Here is a 16,852-nt window from a genome sequence, read left to right on the forward strand (position 1 = left end):
CCAAACCTAGTCTCTCTCTGAAGACCTGCTCTGTTTTAATCAACGTTTTCCCCATAGACCCAGTGAGAGATAGGTTGGGTTATCTTCCTACTCTTCATGGCTGCTCAGAGACTCTTTCTTTTTCTTCTTCTATTTCTTCTTCCCTTTCTTCTTCCTCCTCCTCCTCCTTCTTTTTCTCCTTCTTCTACCTCTTCCTCTTCCTCCTTCTCCTCCTTTTCCTTCTTCCTGTTCCTCCTCCTCCTCCTTCTTCCTCTTCTTCCTCTTCCTCCTCCTCCTCCTCTTGTTCTTAGACAGGGTCTCACCTCCCAAGGCTCAAGCGATTCTCCCACCTCAGCCTCCTGAGTAGCTGAGACCACAGGTGCATGCCACTTTACCTGATTGCTTTCTTTTTATTTTTTGTGGAGATGGGGTTCACTATGTCGCTCAGGCCAGCTTCAACTTCCTGGGCTCAAGTGATCCTCCTGCCTCGGCCTCCCAGAATGTTGGGATTACAGGTATAAAGCACTGTGCCCAGCCTCATTTTTCATCTTCTTTAGCTAACCTAAGTGTCTCTGTGTTCTCCAGCATTCTATTCCCTTGAATACTCGATCTCCTGTGTGGCTGCTGCAAGTCCTGGGATCCTTTTAGGATTCCCTCTCCAAGGCCCACTCATAAAGTGGTGAGTTAATTTGCCCACAGTCCACAGTCCACATTACAGCCAACAGCAAAGCCAAACACCAGCCATGCCTGGATCTCCCTTCATACCACATTCATCCTTATCTTGCTTACATTTTCTTCACTATGCGAGGATAAGAACATTTTTGACCTAATCAATGTGCATGTGCTCTGTTCAAAGTAAAACACATAATAAATAACCCCCGCCAAGATGCTCGCTTCCTGGTGGGTCTGTGTGTTAAAAGCAGTTGTCTTCAAATCTAACTCCTGTGAATGTTATACTTCTGTTTATTCTAAAACTCCCTAATTAGAGACTTCCCAGTATCTTCCAATTCCTCAACAAGTCACAGGGAGCCCAGGAATAAATTATTCAAAAATAATTAGCAAAAGGCTTTACCTTGTTTTATCATTTAGTTGGTGATCTTTTCCAATTTAATTAGTCTCACTGATACAGAAAATATTTTTAGAAGAAGTTTGTTTGGGCTAAAAAGAAGGTTCTTTCTAGCTGAAGAAGAAGAATAAAGAGAGGGAGGGGGAGGAGAAAAAAAGAACAAGGTCCATTTTAGAAACTTTTTTTTTTTTTTGAGATGGAGTTTCACTTCTGTCACCAAGGCTGGAGTACAATGACGCAATCTTGGCTCACTGCAACCTCTGCCTCCTGGGTTCAAGCAATTCTCCTGCCTTAGCCTCCTGAGTAGCTGGAATTACAGGTACCCGCCACCACGCCAGCTATTTTTTTTTGTATTTTTAGTAGAGACGGGATTTTGCCATGTTGGACAGGCTGGTCTCAAACTCCTGACCTCAGGTGATCCGCCCGCCTTGGCTGCCCAAAGTGCTGAGATTACAGGCGTGAGCCACCACACCCAGCCCATTTTAGGAAACTTTTAGCCATGAGTAGAACGTGGCGCAAGGAAAACTTTCTCTTTTATATTAGAAATATGTTTTGACTGGGCACAATGGCTCCTGCCTGTAATCCCAGCAATATGGGAGGCTGAGGCAGGCAGATCACCTGAGGTCAGGGTTTCGAGACCAGCTTGGCCAACATGGTGAAACCCCATCTCTACTAAAAATAACAAAAATTAGCATGGTGGTGGGTGTCTGTAATTGCAGCTACTCAGGAGGCTGAGGCAGGAGAATTGCTTGAACCTGGGAGGCAGAGGTTGTAGTGTGCCAAGATTGCACCATTGCACTCCAGCCTGGGTGACAGAGAGATACTCCGTCTCAAATATCTATATATTTATATCTCTATATCTATCTATCTATCTATCTATCTATCTATCTATCTATATTTCACAAAAGCACATTTAATGCAGGCTAATTGGCCAGGCGCAGTGGCTCACACCTGTAATCGTAGCACTTTGGGAGGCCGAGGCAGATGGATCACCTGAGGTTGGGAGTTCAAGACCAGCCTGACCAACAAGGAGAAATCCTGTCTCTACTAAAAATACAAAATTAGCCGGGCTTGGTGGCACATGCCTGTAATCCCAGCTACTCAGGAAGGATGAGGCAGGAGAATTTCTTGAACCCAGGAGATGGAGGTTGCAGTGAGCCAAGATCATACCATTGCACTCCAGCTTGGGCTACAAGAGTGAAACTCTATCTCACACACACACAAAAAAAAGCAGGCAAATTTTGAGCATCAGAGAAATTGGTCTGGATTAAGTCCAGAGACGCAGTGTTGTGTTGGTTACAAGAATAGTTTGGAATCCCAACTCTACCATGTTGTTAACTGCCTGGCCTAGCAAGATACGTAACCCTGCTTTGCCTCAGTATCTTCTCCATAAAATGGGGATGGCAGTAGTACAGTGGTCCATGCCTCAGAGGGTTTGAGGAGGTTCAGTTACATGGTGGCGGGCACATAGTTAATGCTCATTAAATGCCATAGCTATTATCTTCATTCTTGTATCTATGGGTGAGAGAAAAATGCAACACTGGATCAGATTAAATTCTTCCAGAACCAATGGCTTAAAATAAACTGCTATTCAAAAACTAAAATTATCATATTGGGTTAAGGCTATCCAAAATTTAACTGATCTATATTCCAGTAATTCCACAAAACAGATAAATGTGTGTAGTTACTTAGAACATTTAACAACTGCATTTAGATGTAGATTCTTGGCTGGGCATGGTGACTCACACCTCTAATCCCAGAACTTTGGGAGGCCAAGGTGGGTGCATCTCCTGAGGTCAGGAGTTCGAGACCAACCTGGCCAACATGGTAAAACCCTGTCTCTACTAAAAATAGAAAAATTAATCAGGCATGTTTTCGGGCACCTGTAATCCCACCTACTCAGGAGGCTGAGGCTAGAGAATCGCTTGAACCCAGGTGATAGAGGTTGCAGTGAGCTGAGATCATGCCTCTGCACTCCAGCCAGGGCGACAGAGTGGGACTCCATCTCAAAAAAAGCAAAAAAAAACTTAAAAAATAAATAAATAAATGTAGATTCTTGGGCTTTGTTTTATACATGATCCCCACCAGCAGAGAGACCTAAGAATGTGTTTGATTTTTGTTTTGTTTTGTTTTGTTTTGAGACAGAGTCTCGCTCTGTCACCAGGCTGGAATGCAGAGGCATGATCTCGGCTCACTGCAACCTCTGCCTTTTGGGTTCAAGCAATTCTCCTGCCTCAGCCTCCCAAGTAGCTGAAATTACAGGCACGTGCCATCATACCCAGGTAATTTATTTCTTTCTCTCCTTCCTTCCTTCCTTCCTTCCTTCCTTCCTTCCTTCCTTCCTTCCTTCCTTCCTTCCTTCCTTCCTTCCTTCCTTCCTTCCCTCCCTCCCTCCCTCCCTCCCTCCCTCCCTCCCTCCCTCCCTCCCTCCCTCCCTCCCTCCCTCCTTCCTTCCTTCCTTCCTTCCTTCCTTCCTTCCTTCCTTCCTTCCTTCCTATGTTTAGTAAAGTTGGGGTTTCAGCTTGTTGGCCAGGATGGTCTCAATCTCCTGACCTCATGATCCACCCGCCTCAGCCTCTCAAAGTGCTGGGATTACAGGCATGAGCCACTACTCCCAGCTCAAGAATGCGTATGTTTATCAAGCCCTCTAGTGACCTTTATGATCAGGAAAACTCAGGTAATAATATTGATTGAAGGGTTGGTGAGTGCATATTTTCCAGGTTAAAATGATATTAGATATAGAGAGCAAAGTTGTTAAAAGTTAGATATACAGAGATTTAGACATTCAGAAATTTAGATTCAGAGCACTGGGAGACACTCATAAATCTGCATTTTTGGCCTGGCACGGTAGCTCACGCCTACAATCCCAGCACTTTGGGAGGCTGAGGCAGGTGGATCATGAGGTCCGGAGTTTGAGACCAGCCTGACCAATGTGGTGAAATCCTGTCTCTACTATAAAAATCTAGGCGGAGGCCACCATAGCCCCACAGCTCATGTACTCTGTACATGTGCTGAGTTAGCACCGTGTGGATGCCGCCATGGTTTATGATCCTGTATCTTCTGGAGTGATGGCTGGACCCACTTAAGCTATTGAGGTTGGTTGTATTCATCCATTTTCATGCTGCTAATAAAGACATCCCTGATACTAGGTGATTTATAAAGGAAAGAGGTTTAATGGACTCTCTGTTCAGCATGACTGGGGAGGCCTCACAATTGTGACGGAAGACAAGGGAAGACCAAAAGCACATCTTACATGGCAGCATGCAAGAAAGCGTGTGCAGGGGAACTGCCCTTATATAAAACCATCAGATCTCATGAGACTTATTCACTAATTCACTACCAAGAGAACAGCAGTGGAAAAACCCGCTCCCATGATTCAATTACCTCCTACTGGGTCCCTCCCACAACATGTGGGGATTATGGGAGCTAAAATTCAAGATGAGATTTGGTTGGAAACAATCAAACCATATCATTGGTTTTTCCCCAGGTTCCCCCATATAAGTCAGTGGATGCAGATGGATACTTGTGACAAAGGGCACCATTGAGGTCCAAAAACAATACACTGAAGTCCCAGTTCCTGCCCTGCCAGGATACCCTGTCCCACCTGCCAGGACCTCCCCTCAACCACCTCCTGTTCAGGAGGTGCCCATATATTCAAGAGAGTTTTCATAATTTTATTTGTTTTGAGAAAGAGTCTTGCTCTGTGGCCCAGGCTGGAGTGCAGTGACATGATCTCGGCTCACTGCAACCTTCACCTCTGAGTTCAAGCAATTCTCATGCCTCAACCTCCTGAGTAACTGCGATTACAGGTGCACGCCACCGTGCCCAGCTAATATTTTGTATTTTTAGTAGAGATCAGGTTTTGCCATGTTGGCCAGGCTGGTCTCGAACTCCTGACCTTGAGTGATCTGCCCCCCTCAGACTCCCAAAGTGCTGGGATTACAGGCGTGAACCACTGTTCCCTGCTAGTTTTCATAATTTTCTTTACTTCCCCTGTGATGGAAGAACTGGCTTCAGAGAAAGCCATCCTGGAGAGGTGAGGTGGCCCCACCAGGAACAGGTTTCAATCAGGTGTTTTGGAGGCAGTGATGCGTGTGCACCCTGGTGAGAAGGAGCGTGGCATGAACATCAGGAACCAGACTTTACCCGAGAGGAGAGGCCACAGGTGGAGCCGAAGGAGCAGTTCTCACAAGCAATCCTGTGGGCACTGGGGCCACACCACGTACCTTGGTGCACGAATGTCAGTGTGACTCATGCAGAGTGGGGTAGAGGACTCAGGATGTTAAAAGCATTAAGGAATCCAGGGGAGAGCCACCGCACCCAATTTTACTTTCACCCACAGGCTGATGCAGCCCAAGGAAAGGTTACTCCATAACAACCTCAATTCTGCACAGAGAACCTGTTTGCCAGGCCCTTGCCACAGGCTATATCTCAAAATGGGGGCCATCAAGTCTTGTTAGAATACCTGGGACTGAGAGGAAAATAGTTTTTGTTTGTTTGTTTTTTGTTTTTTTCTTGATACAAGGTCTTGCTCTGTCACCCAGGCGGAAGTGTAGTGGTATGATCATAGCTCACTGCAGCCTCTATCTCCCAGGCTCAAACCATCCTCCTACCTCAGGCCCCCAAGTGGCCAGAACCACAGGTGCACACCACCATGCCCAGCTAAGAAAATAATTTAAATATTGTATTTATCTATTTATTGACACAGAGTCCTGCTCTGTCATCCAGGCTGGAGTGCAGTGACACAATCTCAGCTCACTGCAACCTCCATATCCTGGGTTCAAGCGATTCTCCTGCCTCAGCCTCCCAAGTAGCTGGTATTACAGTCATGTGCCACCATGCCCAGCTAATTTTTGTATTTTCGGTAGAGACATGGTTTCACCATGTTGGCCAGGCTGGTCTCGAACTCCTGACCTCAGGTAATCCGCCTGCCTTGGCCTCTCAAAGTGCTAGGATTAAAGGCATGAGCCACTGCACCCAGCCTAATTTAAACATTTTAAAATCTTGTTTACATTTTGAAATAAAATCTCAATTTAGTTTTTAAAAAAACTCTGTCCAGGTTGTGATGACTCACATTTGTAACTTAAGCACTTTGGGAGGCTGAGGTGGGAGGATCGCCCAGGAGTTCAAGATCTGCCTGGACAACATAGGGATACCCACTATCTCTAAAAAAATAATAATACAAAAATTAGCTGGGTGTGGTGGCGGGCACCTGTGATCCCAGCTACTTTGGAGGCTGAGGCAGAAGGATTGCTTGAGCCTGGAAGGTCAAGGTTGCAGTGAGCTGATATTGCACAACTGCACTCCAGCCTGGGCAACAGAGTGAGACCTTGACTCAAAAAGAAAAAAAAATATTGCTTAGTGCCACATGCCAAGAACCACAATGACAGCAAGTCAGAAGGGTGTTGAGTCAGGGCCCACCAAGAGCTGGCAGGGAATCTGACCCTGGGGACCCTGCCCTTTTCCAGAAGGGGGAGGTGCAGAGAAGCTCATAAGGATCACACCTTCTCACCTTGGCCCCGAACCCACTCACATCAGCAGCTCTCTGCACAGCCAACCAGACAGCTCGCACCAATACATTAAACCTTCTTATTTCTTGCCGGCACAGTGGCTCACACCTGTAATCCCAGCACTTTGGGAGGCTGAAGTGAGATCACTTGAGGCCAGAAGTTCAAGACCAGCCTAGACAACATAGTGAGACCCTGCCTGTACAGAAAATTAGGTGGGAGTGCTGGCATGTGCCTGTGGTCTCAGTAACTCGGGAAGCTGAGGCCAGAGGATCTCTTGACCTCAGGAGTTTGAGGCTATAGTGAACCATTGTACCACTGCACTGCAGCCTGGAGGACAAAGCAAGACCTTGTCTCATAAAAAAAAAAAACAAAAAAGAAGCAAGCCAGCAGGTCTAATCCAGACTTAAGAGGAGGGTATCGGCCAGGCATGGTGGCTCATGCCTGTGATCCCAGCACTTTGGGAGGCCGAGGTTGGAGAATCACGTGATATCAGGAGTTGAAGACCAGCCTGGCCAAATGGTGAAGCCCCGTCTCTATTAAAAATACAAAACTTAGCTGGGCGTGGTGGCACACAGCAGTAATCCCAGCTACTCAGGAGGCTGAGGCATAAGAATTGCTTGAACCTGGAAGATGGAGGTGACAGTGAGCCGAGATCACACCACTGCACTCCAACCTGGGTGACAAAGCAAGATTCTGTCTCAAAAAAAAAAAAAAAGAAAAAGAAAAGGCCCTTCAAATTGAGCCATCTGCACGATGCCTGAATTCCTGCTACACCCCCAGTCGACTGGCTTTTCATTCTATGTCTGCACAGGAACAGGCTAGAAATGGTATCCTAGTTGCATTGCAATGAAAAATGTCTAGCCTGTAACATTCACTATTTCTTACAGGCACCTATACCCTGTGGAAAGGGTGAAAAGCTCAGAAGATTCTATTGTCTATTTGATTTTATTTATTTATTTTTGAGGCAGAGTCTTGCCTTGTCATCCCGGTTGGAGTGCAGTGGCACGATCATAGCTCACTGCAGCCTCAAACTTTTGGGCTCAAGTAGTTCTGCCTCAGCCTCCCAAGTAGCTAGGACTACAAATTTGTGCCACCACACCCAGCTTTTTTTTTTTTTTTTTTTTTTTTTTTCCTGTAGAGATGGTGGTTTCACTGTGTTAGCCAGTCTGGTCTCAAACTCTTGGCCTAGAGTGATCCTTGGCCACCTAAACGGATGGGATTACAGGCCTGAGCCACCATGCCTGGCCTCACATATTTTGATGTATAAAACACCAAAGATCCTTTTAAGGAGCTGAACAAATCAGTAATTTTTAAAGAAAAAAGTAGTGGGAGTGTCTAGTACAACAAACATTCCAGGCTGGGCACAGCGGCTCATGCCTGTAATCTCAACACTTTGGGAGGCTCAGGCGGGAGGATTTCTTGAGCCCCGGAAAGCGGAGGTTGCAGTGAGCCATGACCATGCCACTGTATTCCAGCCTGGAAGACACAGTGAAGCCCTGTCTCAAAAATAAATTAACTAATAAATCCACAACCAGTGCTCACTTCAGCAGCACATATACTAAAATTGGCATGACACGGAGAAGATGAGCATGGTACCTGGGAAAGGATGACACGCAAATTCATGAAGCATTTTAGGCAATATTATTTGTATTTCAAATAATTGGCCCACTTTTGTTTTGTTTTGTTGGAGTTTTTATTAAAATAAATTATCTGCATACAGAATACGCTGTAATTCATTATATAGTCTCTAATTAATTTTGACTTTGTTGCTGTTTAAGCTTTTAGAAAAAATAACATTCAAATGTACGAATCTTATCCTAAATTACTTTCATGTTTTATTTTATACTTACAGAAGCCCTCCCAAGTATCATATAAAATTCTCATGCTTAAGTTTGTTTTTCTCATGTTATTTGTATTTGAATCAATCACCTATCAGTTAGTAATATATTTTTAAAAATATTATTTAAGAGCTGTGTGTATTCTTACACAATAATTACTTTTTATTTTTAGATTTATAGTATTTGCCTACTATTATACTAAAGCTGACAACTTCCCTTTTTAAAATAGTGATGAAACACACATACTACAAAATTTACCATTGTATCTATTTTAAGTGTACATTTTAGAAGTAATAAATGTTTTCACATTACTGTGCAATCATCATAACCATCCACCTCCAGAACATTTTTTGTTTTGGAAAAGTGTAACTCTGCACCCATTAAACAACAATCTCCATTTTCCCCTCCCCCTGACCTTGGCAACCACTATTGTACTTTCTGTCTCCATGCATTTACCTATGCCAGGTACCTCATAAAAGCTGAACCACTTAGAATTTGTTGTTTTGTGATCAGTTTATTTTACTTGACATACTGTCCTTAAGGTTAATGCATGTTGTAGCATGGTTAAATTTTTTGGTGTTTTTTGTTTGTTTGTTTGTTTTTTTGAGACAGACTCTCCCTCTGTCACCTAGGCTAGAGTGCGGTGGTGCAATCTCAGCTCATGGCAACCTCTGCCTCCCCGGTTCAAGCGATTCTCCTGCCTCAGATTCCCAAGTAACTGGGACTACAGGCACCCACCACCACACCTGGCTAATTTTTGTATTTTCAGTAGAGATGGAGTTTCACTAAATTGGCCAGGCTGGTCTTGAACTCCTGACCTCGCGATCTGCCTGCCTCAGGCTCCCAAAGTGCTGGGATTACAGGCATGAGCCACTATGCCCAGCCTTTTTTTTTTTTTTTTTTTAAGATTAACTATATCCCATTCTATGTGTGAGAATGGAAGGTCCTGACCTAAGCAATTTTGGAAAACAGTACTTTAATTGGATACTGTAAGACTCAAGAACTATACAAAAACACTGTATTCTAGTTGAACAATTTGCTTCCCAAAAGGGTAGCAAATGCTTCCCAAATGGACTAGCAATTCTGAGTCTACTTTACATGTTTGTGTATGTCTACAGACACACAAACATACACACACTTGTTCCAATATGTAAGGAAAATGTCTGTCTGTCTCCAAAACCGGTGCAAAGCCTGCGAAATATGAACCAGATTTGTGTGTGTATTCGAGTAACCAGTGCCATTCACCTCGTTGATCCAAACACCCTACAAGTTGCAGATACTGATGGGAGCACTTTCTGGAGTAACCCTTTCAATAGTTTATGTCATCTCAGACAGCTAGAGGAGTTTATTGTGATGGAATGCAGCATAGTCCGAGATATAAAATGTGGTGCAGATGCTGGAATGATGTAAAAAAGCATACCCTCAGGGAAGTCTGGGTACAGAAGACATCTGAAATGAATAAGACAAACAGTATTTTTGTCGTACTCATTTGGGACATCTTCTAAATCCTGGAGACCTGGTGTTACAGTTTGATTTGGCCAGCTGTAATTTAAATGATGAGCATGTCAACAAAATGAACTCGGATAGAGTTCCAGATGTGGTATTAATCAAGAAGAACTAAGACTGAACCAAACATCAGTGATGTAGAAACTGGAAATTGAAAGAGCTTGTGAGAGAGAGAACATGGATACAGATGATGAAAGGCAATACCAAGATTTTCTTGAAGATCTTGAAGAAGATGAGGCAATTAGAAAAAAAAGTCAACATTTACAGAGAATCAACCATCCCTGTGGAAAGTGATGATGATGAAGGAGCACCTCGAATTAGTCTGACTGAGATGCTTGAAGACCTTCATATTTCCCACGATGCCACTGGTGAAGAAGTTGCATCAATGATGACAAATGAGACACTATAGACTGTTTCAACATACGTGGGCTTAAGAAGTTAGACAAAATTACCTTAAGTGTCTCTTCCATCTATGCCTCCAGATTTCAAGCAGAGAAATTAAGTTTTAAACCTGAATAAACATGATTGTTTTGCTTGCTCACTCAAAGCACTGAAAAAGATGAATGGCTTTGAAGTTTTAGATAATAAACGATTATGGAGAATGTAATTATTATTGATATTTAGGCTATTTTTCATGTGAAATTTTATCACTGTGTTTTTTTATATAAGGCACTATAGTATTTTCACATAGTATAGTACCCTGAATGTAAAATCTCAAAAATTGTGATTCCTTGGACATTCACTAAATCTTCAAGCAAAAACACATTTTTATATTCTTTTTACATTGATTACTTTAGTGAAAGACCATATGAAAAATCATTTTTAATATTATTAATATTGTTACATACTTTGATACACCTTACATCATTTTTATGTTCTTGAGGGAGGGAAATTAGGGTTCAGTTTATCACTGAATGATTCAGGAGGCAAGTCAATCTTTTTTATTTCCTTATAAAATTAATATATTCAAAAGCTGTTAAACAGAGGATTATCTTAATTTTTATGGCAGTAGAAGGAAATATATTTAAAATATTTGTAGATTTGTAGCAAATAGAGACTCATTATTTAAAGATTAAATAACAATTTTTTTCTTCTGTTATTTTTGCCAATTTAAGGTGGTTGCTGCGTATGTCATATAAATATCTTCCTACCAGGTCAAAAATGTTGCTTTTAAAATGTTTGTTTATAAATTGAGAAGAAAGGAATTTTCTCTCTGTAAGTTTCTGTCATTGAACACGCCACCGTCAGAAAGAATATTAGAATCCAGCATGAAGGTAATGACTAATAAAAATGAGGTACATACTTTATAAAACCATTAATCAGATTTGAATGAGGAATGCTTTCCACATCCTTGAAAGAAAAACTGTGGCTTGGTTTTTAAAGTGTTCTGAGACTGAAGTATTAAGATCCTGTTTCTCCAAGCAAGATCAGACTTACTAAGTATACCACAACTAAGAGCTAATTCATTCATTATGTGTGCCACTAAATCAAGAGATTGAGCAAGTCAAAAAACAAACGAACAAACAAAAAACAAAACAATCTCCCCAAGAGTCTCTCCAGAAAAAAAGGGCCACCAATACCATCTTGCCATTGGTGAATTTCTTCGTGGTCATGTACCAGATGGATTTAAGTCTCTCATCCTACTGGATCCTGGTAACAAGATATGAGCTAGCCATCCTGGGTGTCCAGAAGGTTGTGACCAGTGCCTATGCCACTGTGAGCCCTTTGGTGCTAATAAGGTCTGAAAAAAGGATAATTGATATTCTGCAAATGATGAGACAGAAGTATCACATATTTTTTCTTTCAAAATAATTATCTGAAAAAGAGATTCTAACACCAGTTAAATTATTCAAGTATCAGAAAATTTGATATTTTATTTCATTACATGTATAGAGTTTAACACTGTTATTTTATGTTAATCATTTGAAAACTGATGCTGCCAAAGACTTGAGGGATCCTTTAGTTCGTCGTCCACCGTGATTTGATAGCCCAATAGGTTTACAGTTTGTTGCGTTTCAATTCCTTGAACTTCATTTTAATTTTTTTTCTTTTTGAAGTGTATTCTTAATAAGCTCATGTTGGTAATAAGATTTCTCCTTTTTTTACTTTTGGAAATCATTTAGTGCATCCTTACTTATTCAAAATATGTTAGTGAAGTCTCTAATTATTTGTTGAACAGGAACTTCTCCCAGCACTCTTACTTATTTCTCTGTTTTCTGGCTGAACACCGGCTCTGGAGAGTTTGCTCTCACCTTCATTGGTTCTCTCTTCTCTCTCATGGCTTTAACTTTTTTTTCTTTTCTTTGGTGTTATACAGTTTGACTTTTATTTCTGTTGAGTATTTTTTGTTGGTGGCCACTTTTAATCACAATACACTTCGCATTCAAGGGTTCCCATCTGATATTCAGTTTCAGAAATTTATAACTATTTGTTATTAGTGTGATTTGTTAGTTGTATGTAAGCTAGTGAAACCAATGTGTTTGATTTCATCTCATTTTATTCTTTGTACATGTATAGTCATAATTGTATTGTGGTTATTTTGTTTTTCCGTAGTTGTTTTATTTCTTCATTTCAGTATTCTAGTTCACTAATCCTGTTGTTATTAATTTGGTCTCATTTAATAATTAAACCATACATTGTATATTAAATTTATTTAAGTTTCAGTTGTTCAATTTCTATTTCAGTCTTTGCAAAACATGCCTGTTGTGTGTGTGTGTGTGTGTGTGTGTGTGTGTGTGTGTGTGTGTGTTTGAGAAAGAATCTGTCATCCAGGCTTGAGTTCAGTGCTGGTCATAGCTCACTGCAACCTCAAATTCCTGGTCTCAAGAGACCCTCTCACCTACACCTCCCCAGCAGCTGATACTACAGGCACACACCACCGTGCCTGGCTTATTTTTTTTTTTGCATCTATTTGTTGTAGAGACAGCTTTTGCTTTGTTGCCCAAGCTGGTCTCAAACTCCCGGCCACAAGTGATCCTCTTGCCTTGGCCCCCGCAAAGTGCTGGGAGTACAGAATGAGCCACTGCCCCCAGTGCCCGCTTTAGAACTTCATGTGTTTTCAAAATTATTTTGATATTCTCTTTCCCCATTTGTGTTACTGAATTATTTTAAATATGTTTTCAATCTATGAAGTTTATGTGATATATAATTTCTTCTTTCCCTTTTTTGGGTAGCTTATTTTGTGTGCTTCATAATTTACAATTTGGTTCTTACATTGTACAGACCTCACATTTGGGATGGCCCCACTTAGTAATTTTCCCTGTTTATTCCAAGGGGCAGAGTGGACGATCCTCACAGGCTTTAGGTCTGTGTAATCAGCCCTGCAATCAGAGCCGTATCTGAAGGCGGCTCTAACTTCTCGCTTTCATGACTCTTGTTAGTATATCTCTTGATTCACTTCTGGTCCTGGGAAGTTCCCGTATTTTTCTACCAGCTATGCTGGGCAGTTTTAGAATTCTTGTAAAATTTAAAGATTTTTAAGTTACTACATTAAATGACCTTTGAGAATATGTTATTCTGTACTAAAACATCAAATGTACACACGTGTTGTGAGTAAAAATTTTTACATAAATGTTTTGTGTAGAACAGTGCCACATGAGAAATTTTAATTTTTCTTATTCAATGCCCATGTATTATACACTAACATTATCTATGAAGTGTAAATATTTTCTTAATACTTGGAAGAATTTTTATGTTTTGGACAAATACCTGAAGTGATCATGCTCCACTGTAATGCATAACTCCTGCATGTGGGCAGAATTGCTATTCTTCTCTAAAATTAAGAATCTTAATTAGTAGAATTAAATATACAAATTCAGGTCTTTTAGTTTCAGTCATGAAGCTTCCTCCTTAGCATTTCTCTGGTGCTATAAAAGTCATCTCAGTTTGAATGTTCTATTTAATCTAGATGTCATTTAAAACAATCTTAGGGATAAAAGACTACGCATTGGGTACAGTGTACACTGCTTAGGTGATGGATGCACCAACATCTCAGAAATAACCACAAAAAACTTATCCCTGTAACCAAACACCACCTGTTCCCCAAACACCTATTGAAATAAAAATTTGCCTAAAATTAAAAAAATAATAAAATAATCTGAAAGGAAATTTGCATGTGGCTACATGTTACTTGTTACTTTAATTTTTATTGTCATTTTACAGTGTTCAAGAAACATTGCTTATAGGAGTTCTGCCTTTGTGAAGTTAAAGACACTAATTTAGATTTAAACCCTTGCAATATTAAATGATATTCTTGGTATTAGAAAATTCTGTCCATCCTCTGTTTAGTGCTCCAAAATGCTGATCAATTTTCCACTTATTAACTTTCTAATAAAGTTTCAAACTTTGGGTTTTATTATTATTATTATTATTATTATTATTATTATTATTATTATTTTTGAGACAAAGTCTAGCTCTGTCCCCAGGCTGGAGTGCAGTGGCACAATCTTGGCTCACTGCAACCTCTGCCTCCCAGGTTCAAGCAATTCTCCTGCCTCAGCCTCCTGAGTATCTGGGACTACAGGTATGCGCCACCATGCACAGCTAATTTTTGTATTTTTAGTAGAGACTGGGTTTCACCATGTTGGCCAGGATGGTCTCGAACTTCCGACCTCATGATCTGCCTGCCTCGGCCTCCCAAATTGCTGGGATTACAGGCAGGAGTCATCGTCCCCGGCTTTTTTTTTTTTAGTTTCAAACTTTATGATAATTACTTAACACTCTTTATTTTTTTTATACCAGACAGTTGATTTCTGTGATCATTTTAAAATCAATTAATAACATTGTAAATGTATCAGTTTTTCATTTAATTAATCTCTGTGTACACAGTGAACTCTTTGGTATTAAATGTACATGCATATGGCTTGAAATTACAGCTAACACATCATTAATATCTAAGAATTAACCACTCTGATTAATCAGATTTTCATCTCTTTCTACCATTTTGCATTTACTGCATCATTTTGTGTGTATTAAAATTTATAATTCCTTTCTCTAAACATATTTCCAATATATGAAATTTATGTGATGTACAAATATTAATATTTAGGAGGTACTTTCAGTTTGTCATTTAGGCAAAATCAAGTCTAATGACACAGTTTTCCAATTAACTTTATTCTTTGTTACCTATTTATAATATTTAAATTTAATGAGCCCATAATTATATTCATATATACATACACATATAAATGATTATTACAGTAAAGCAATGTAACATATGCATGAACTCATGTAGTTTTCTTTTGGTGTCAAAGCACCTAAAGTTTACCCTATTCAAAAATTACCAGCATATAGTATAAAAATAGTAACTGTACTTTATTCCTCCAGTTTCGTTTATTTTATATAACTGAAATGTTGTGTCTCTTCTCTCCCCAGTCATCATTCTATCGTGTCTCTATGTATTTAAACTTTTTAAAAGTTTCATATATAACAGAAATTATGCAGTATTTTTCTCTCTCCCTAAGCTATTTCACTTAGCTTAATATCCTCCATGTTCATTTATATTATCACAAATGGCAGTATCTTCTCATTTTTAAAAGCTGAAATAGCCGGGCGCGGTGGCTCACGCCTGTAATCCCAGCACTTTGGAAGGCCGAGGCAGGTGATCACGAGGTCAGGAGATCAAGACCATCCTGGCTGACATGGTGAAACCCCACCTCTACTAAAAATATAAAAAACTAGCTGGGCGAGGTGGTGGGCGCCTGTAGTCCCAGCTACTCGGGAGGCTGAGGCAGGAGAATGGCGTGAACCCGGGAGGTGGAGCTTGCAGTGAGCTGAGATCTGGCCACTGCACTCCAGCCTGAGTGAGACTCCATCTCAAAAATATATATATATATATATAAAAGCTGAAATATTTACATTATTATATATTATACACACACACACAAACACCTCCCCCACAATTTCTTTCTCCACTCATCCATCAATGAACAGTAACTTGATCCCATGGCTTGGCTGTTGGGAACAATGCTGCGGTTGGGCAGGGGGAAGAGAATGCAGATATCTCTACAAGATGCTGATTTCATTTCCTATTGATATATAATTTATGAGAGGGATTGCTGACCCATAGAGTAGTTCTATTTTTAGATTTCCAGAACCTTCATACTGTTTTCCTTAATGGCTGTACTTAAATTCTAACCAGCAGTGTACAAATGTTCCCTTCTCTCCACACCATCACCAATGCTTGTTATTTATTGTCCTTTTTATAACAGCCATCCTAACAGATGGGAGGTGATATCTCATTGTTATTTAACCAGAAACTGTAAAAATCCTACAAGAAAACATAGGGCAAAAGCTCCTTGACATTGGTTCAGATAATAACTTATTAAATATGACACTAAAAGCACAAGAAACAAAAAACAAAAATACAAGTCGGAGTACATCTAACCCTAAAGCTTCTGCACAGGAGAAACCAATCAATGAAAGTAAAAAGCAGCTTATGAACTCGGAGAAAATATTTGTAACAATATATCTCATAAGGGGTTAATATCAAAATACATAAGAAACCCACACAACTGAATAGAAAAGAGAATATTCACCAAAATCTAATAAACTGATTTAAAAACAAGCAAAGAACCTGAATAGACATTTATCTTTAAAAAAAAAAAGATATAAATATGGCTAACAAGTGCTCAACATCAGTATTCATCGGGAAAATGCAGATCAAAGTCCTCATTTACTTTATATATTATATATATAATTTATTTCACATAATAAATATGTGTACAGCAGGTACAGTAATCTGCATCCTACAACAGAGGACCCTGAGACTGGTGACTCGGGGATGCATCTGCATGGAGCCGGCCTGGGGTGGAGTGGATGGTGCTGAAGAGGACAGCGGATGACGTAGATCCAGGGGCAGCGACTCACTTGGGACCCCTCAGCAGAGGAGCCTCGGTCAGTCCCCAAAGCTCAGTAGCACCTTGGACAGAGGACAGGTGGGTGAGGTTGTCAGA

General features: G+C 40.5%; 1 non-coding gene and 1 pseudogene across 1 annotated transcript; both read left to right on the forward strand.

Moving 5' to 3' along the window:
• The first annotated feature begins 8,089 nt into the window (after positions 1 to 8,089).
• Positions 8,090 to 8,201, forward strand: LOC123572581 (U6 spliceosomal RNA). The gene has a single exon (XR_006697149.1). It is a non-coding gene; the product is annotated as a U6 spliceosomal RNA (small nuclear RNA).
• A 1,151-nt stretch (positions 8,202 to 9,352) lies between these two features.
• On the forward strand, positions 9,353 to 10,438 carry LOC141409851 (60S ribosomal export protein NMD3 pseudogene; annotated as a pseudogene).
• Positions 10,439 to 16,852: the final 6,414 nt, after the last annotated feature.

Source organism: Macaca fascicularis, chromosome 3, assembly GCF_037993035.2.
Source record: "Macaca fascicularis isolate 582-1 chromosome 3, T2T-MFA8v1.1".
Lineage (NCBI taxonomy): Eukaryota > Metazoa > Chordata > Mammalia > Primates > Cercopithecidae > Macaca > Macaca fascicularis.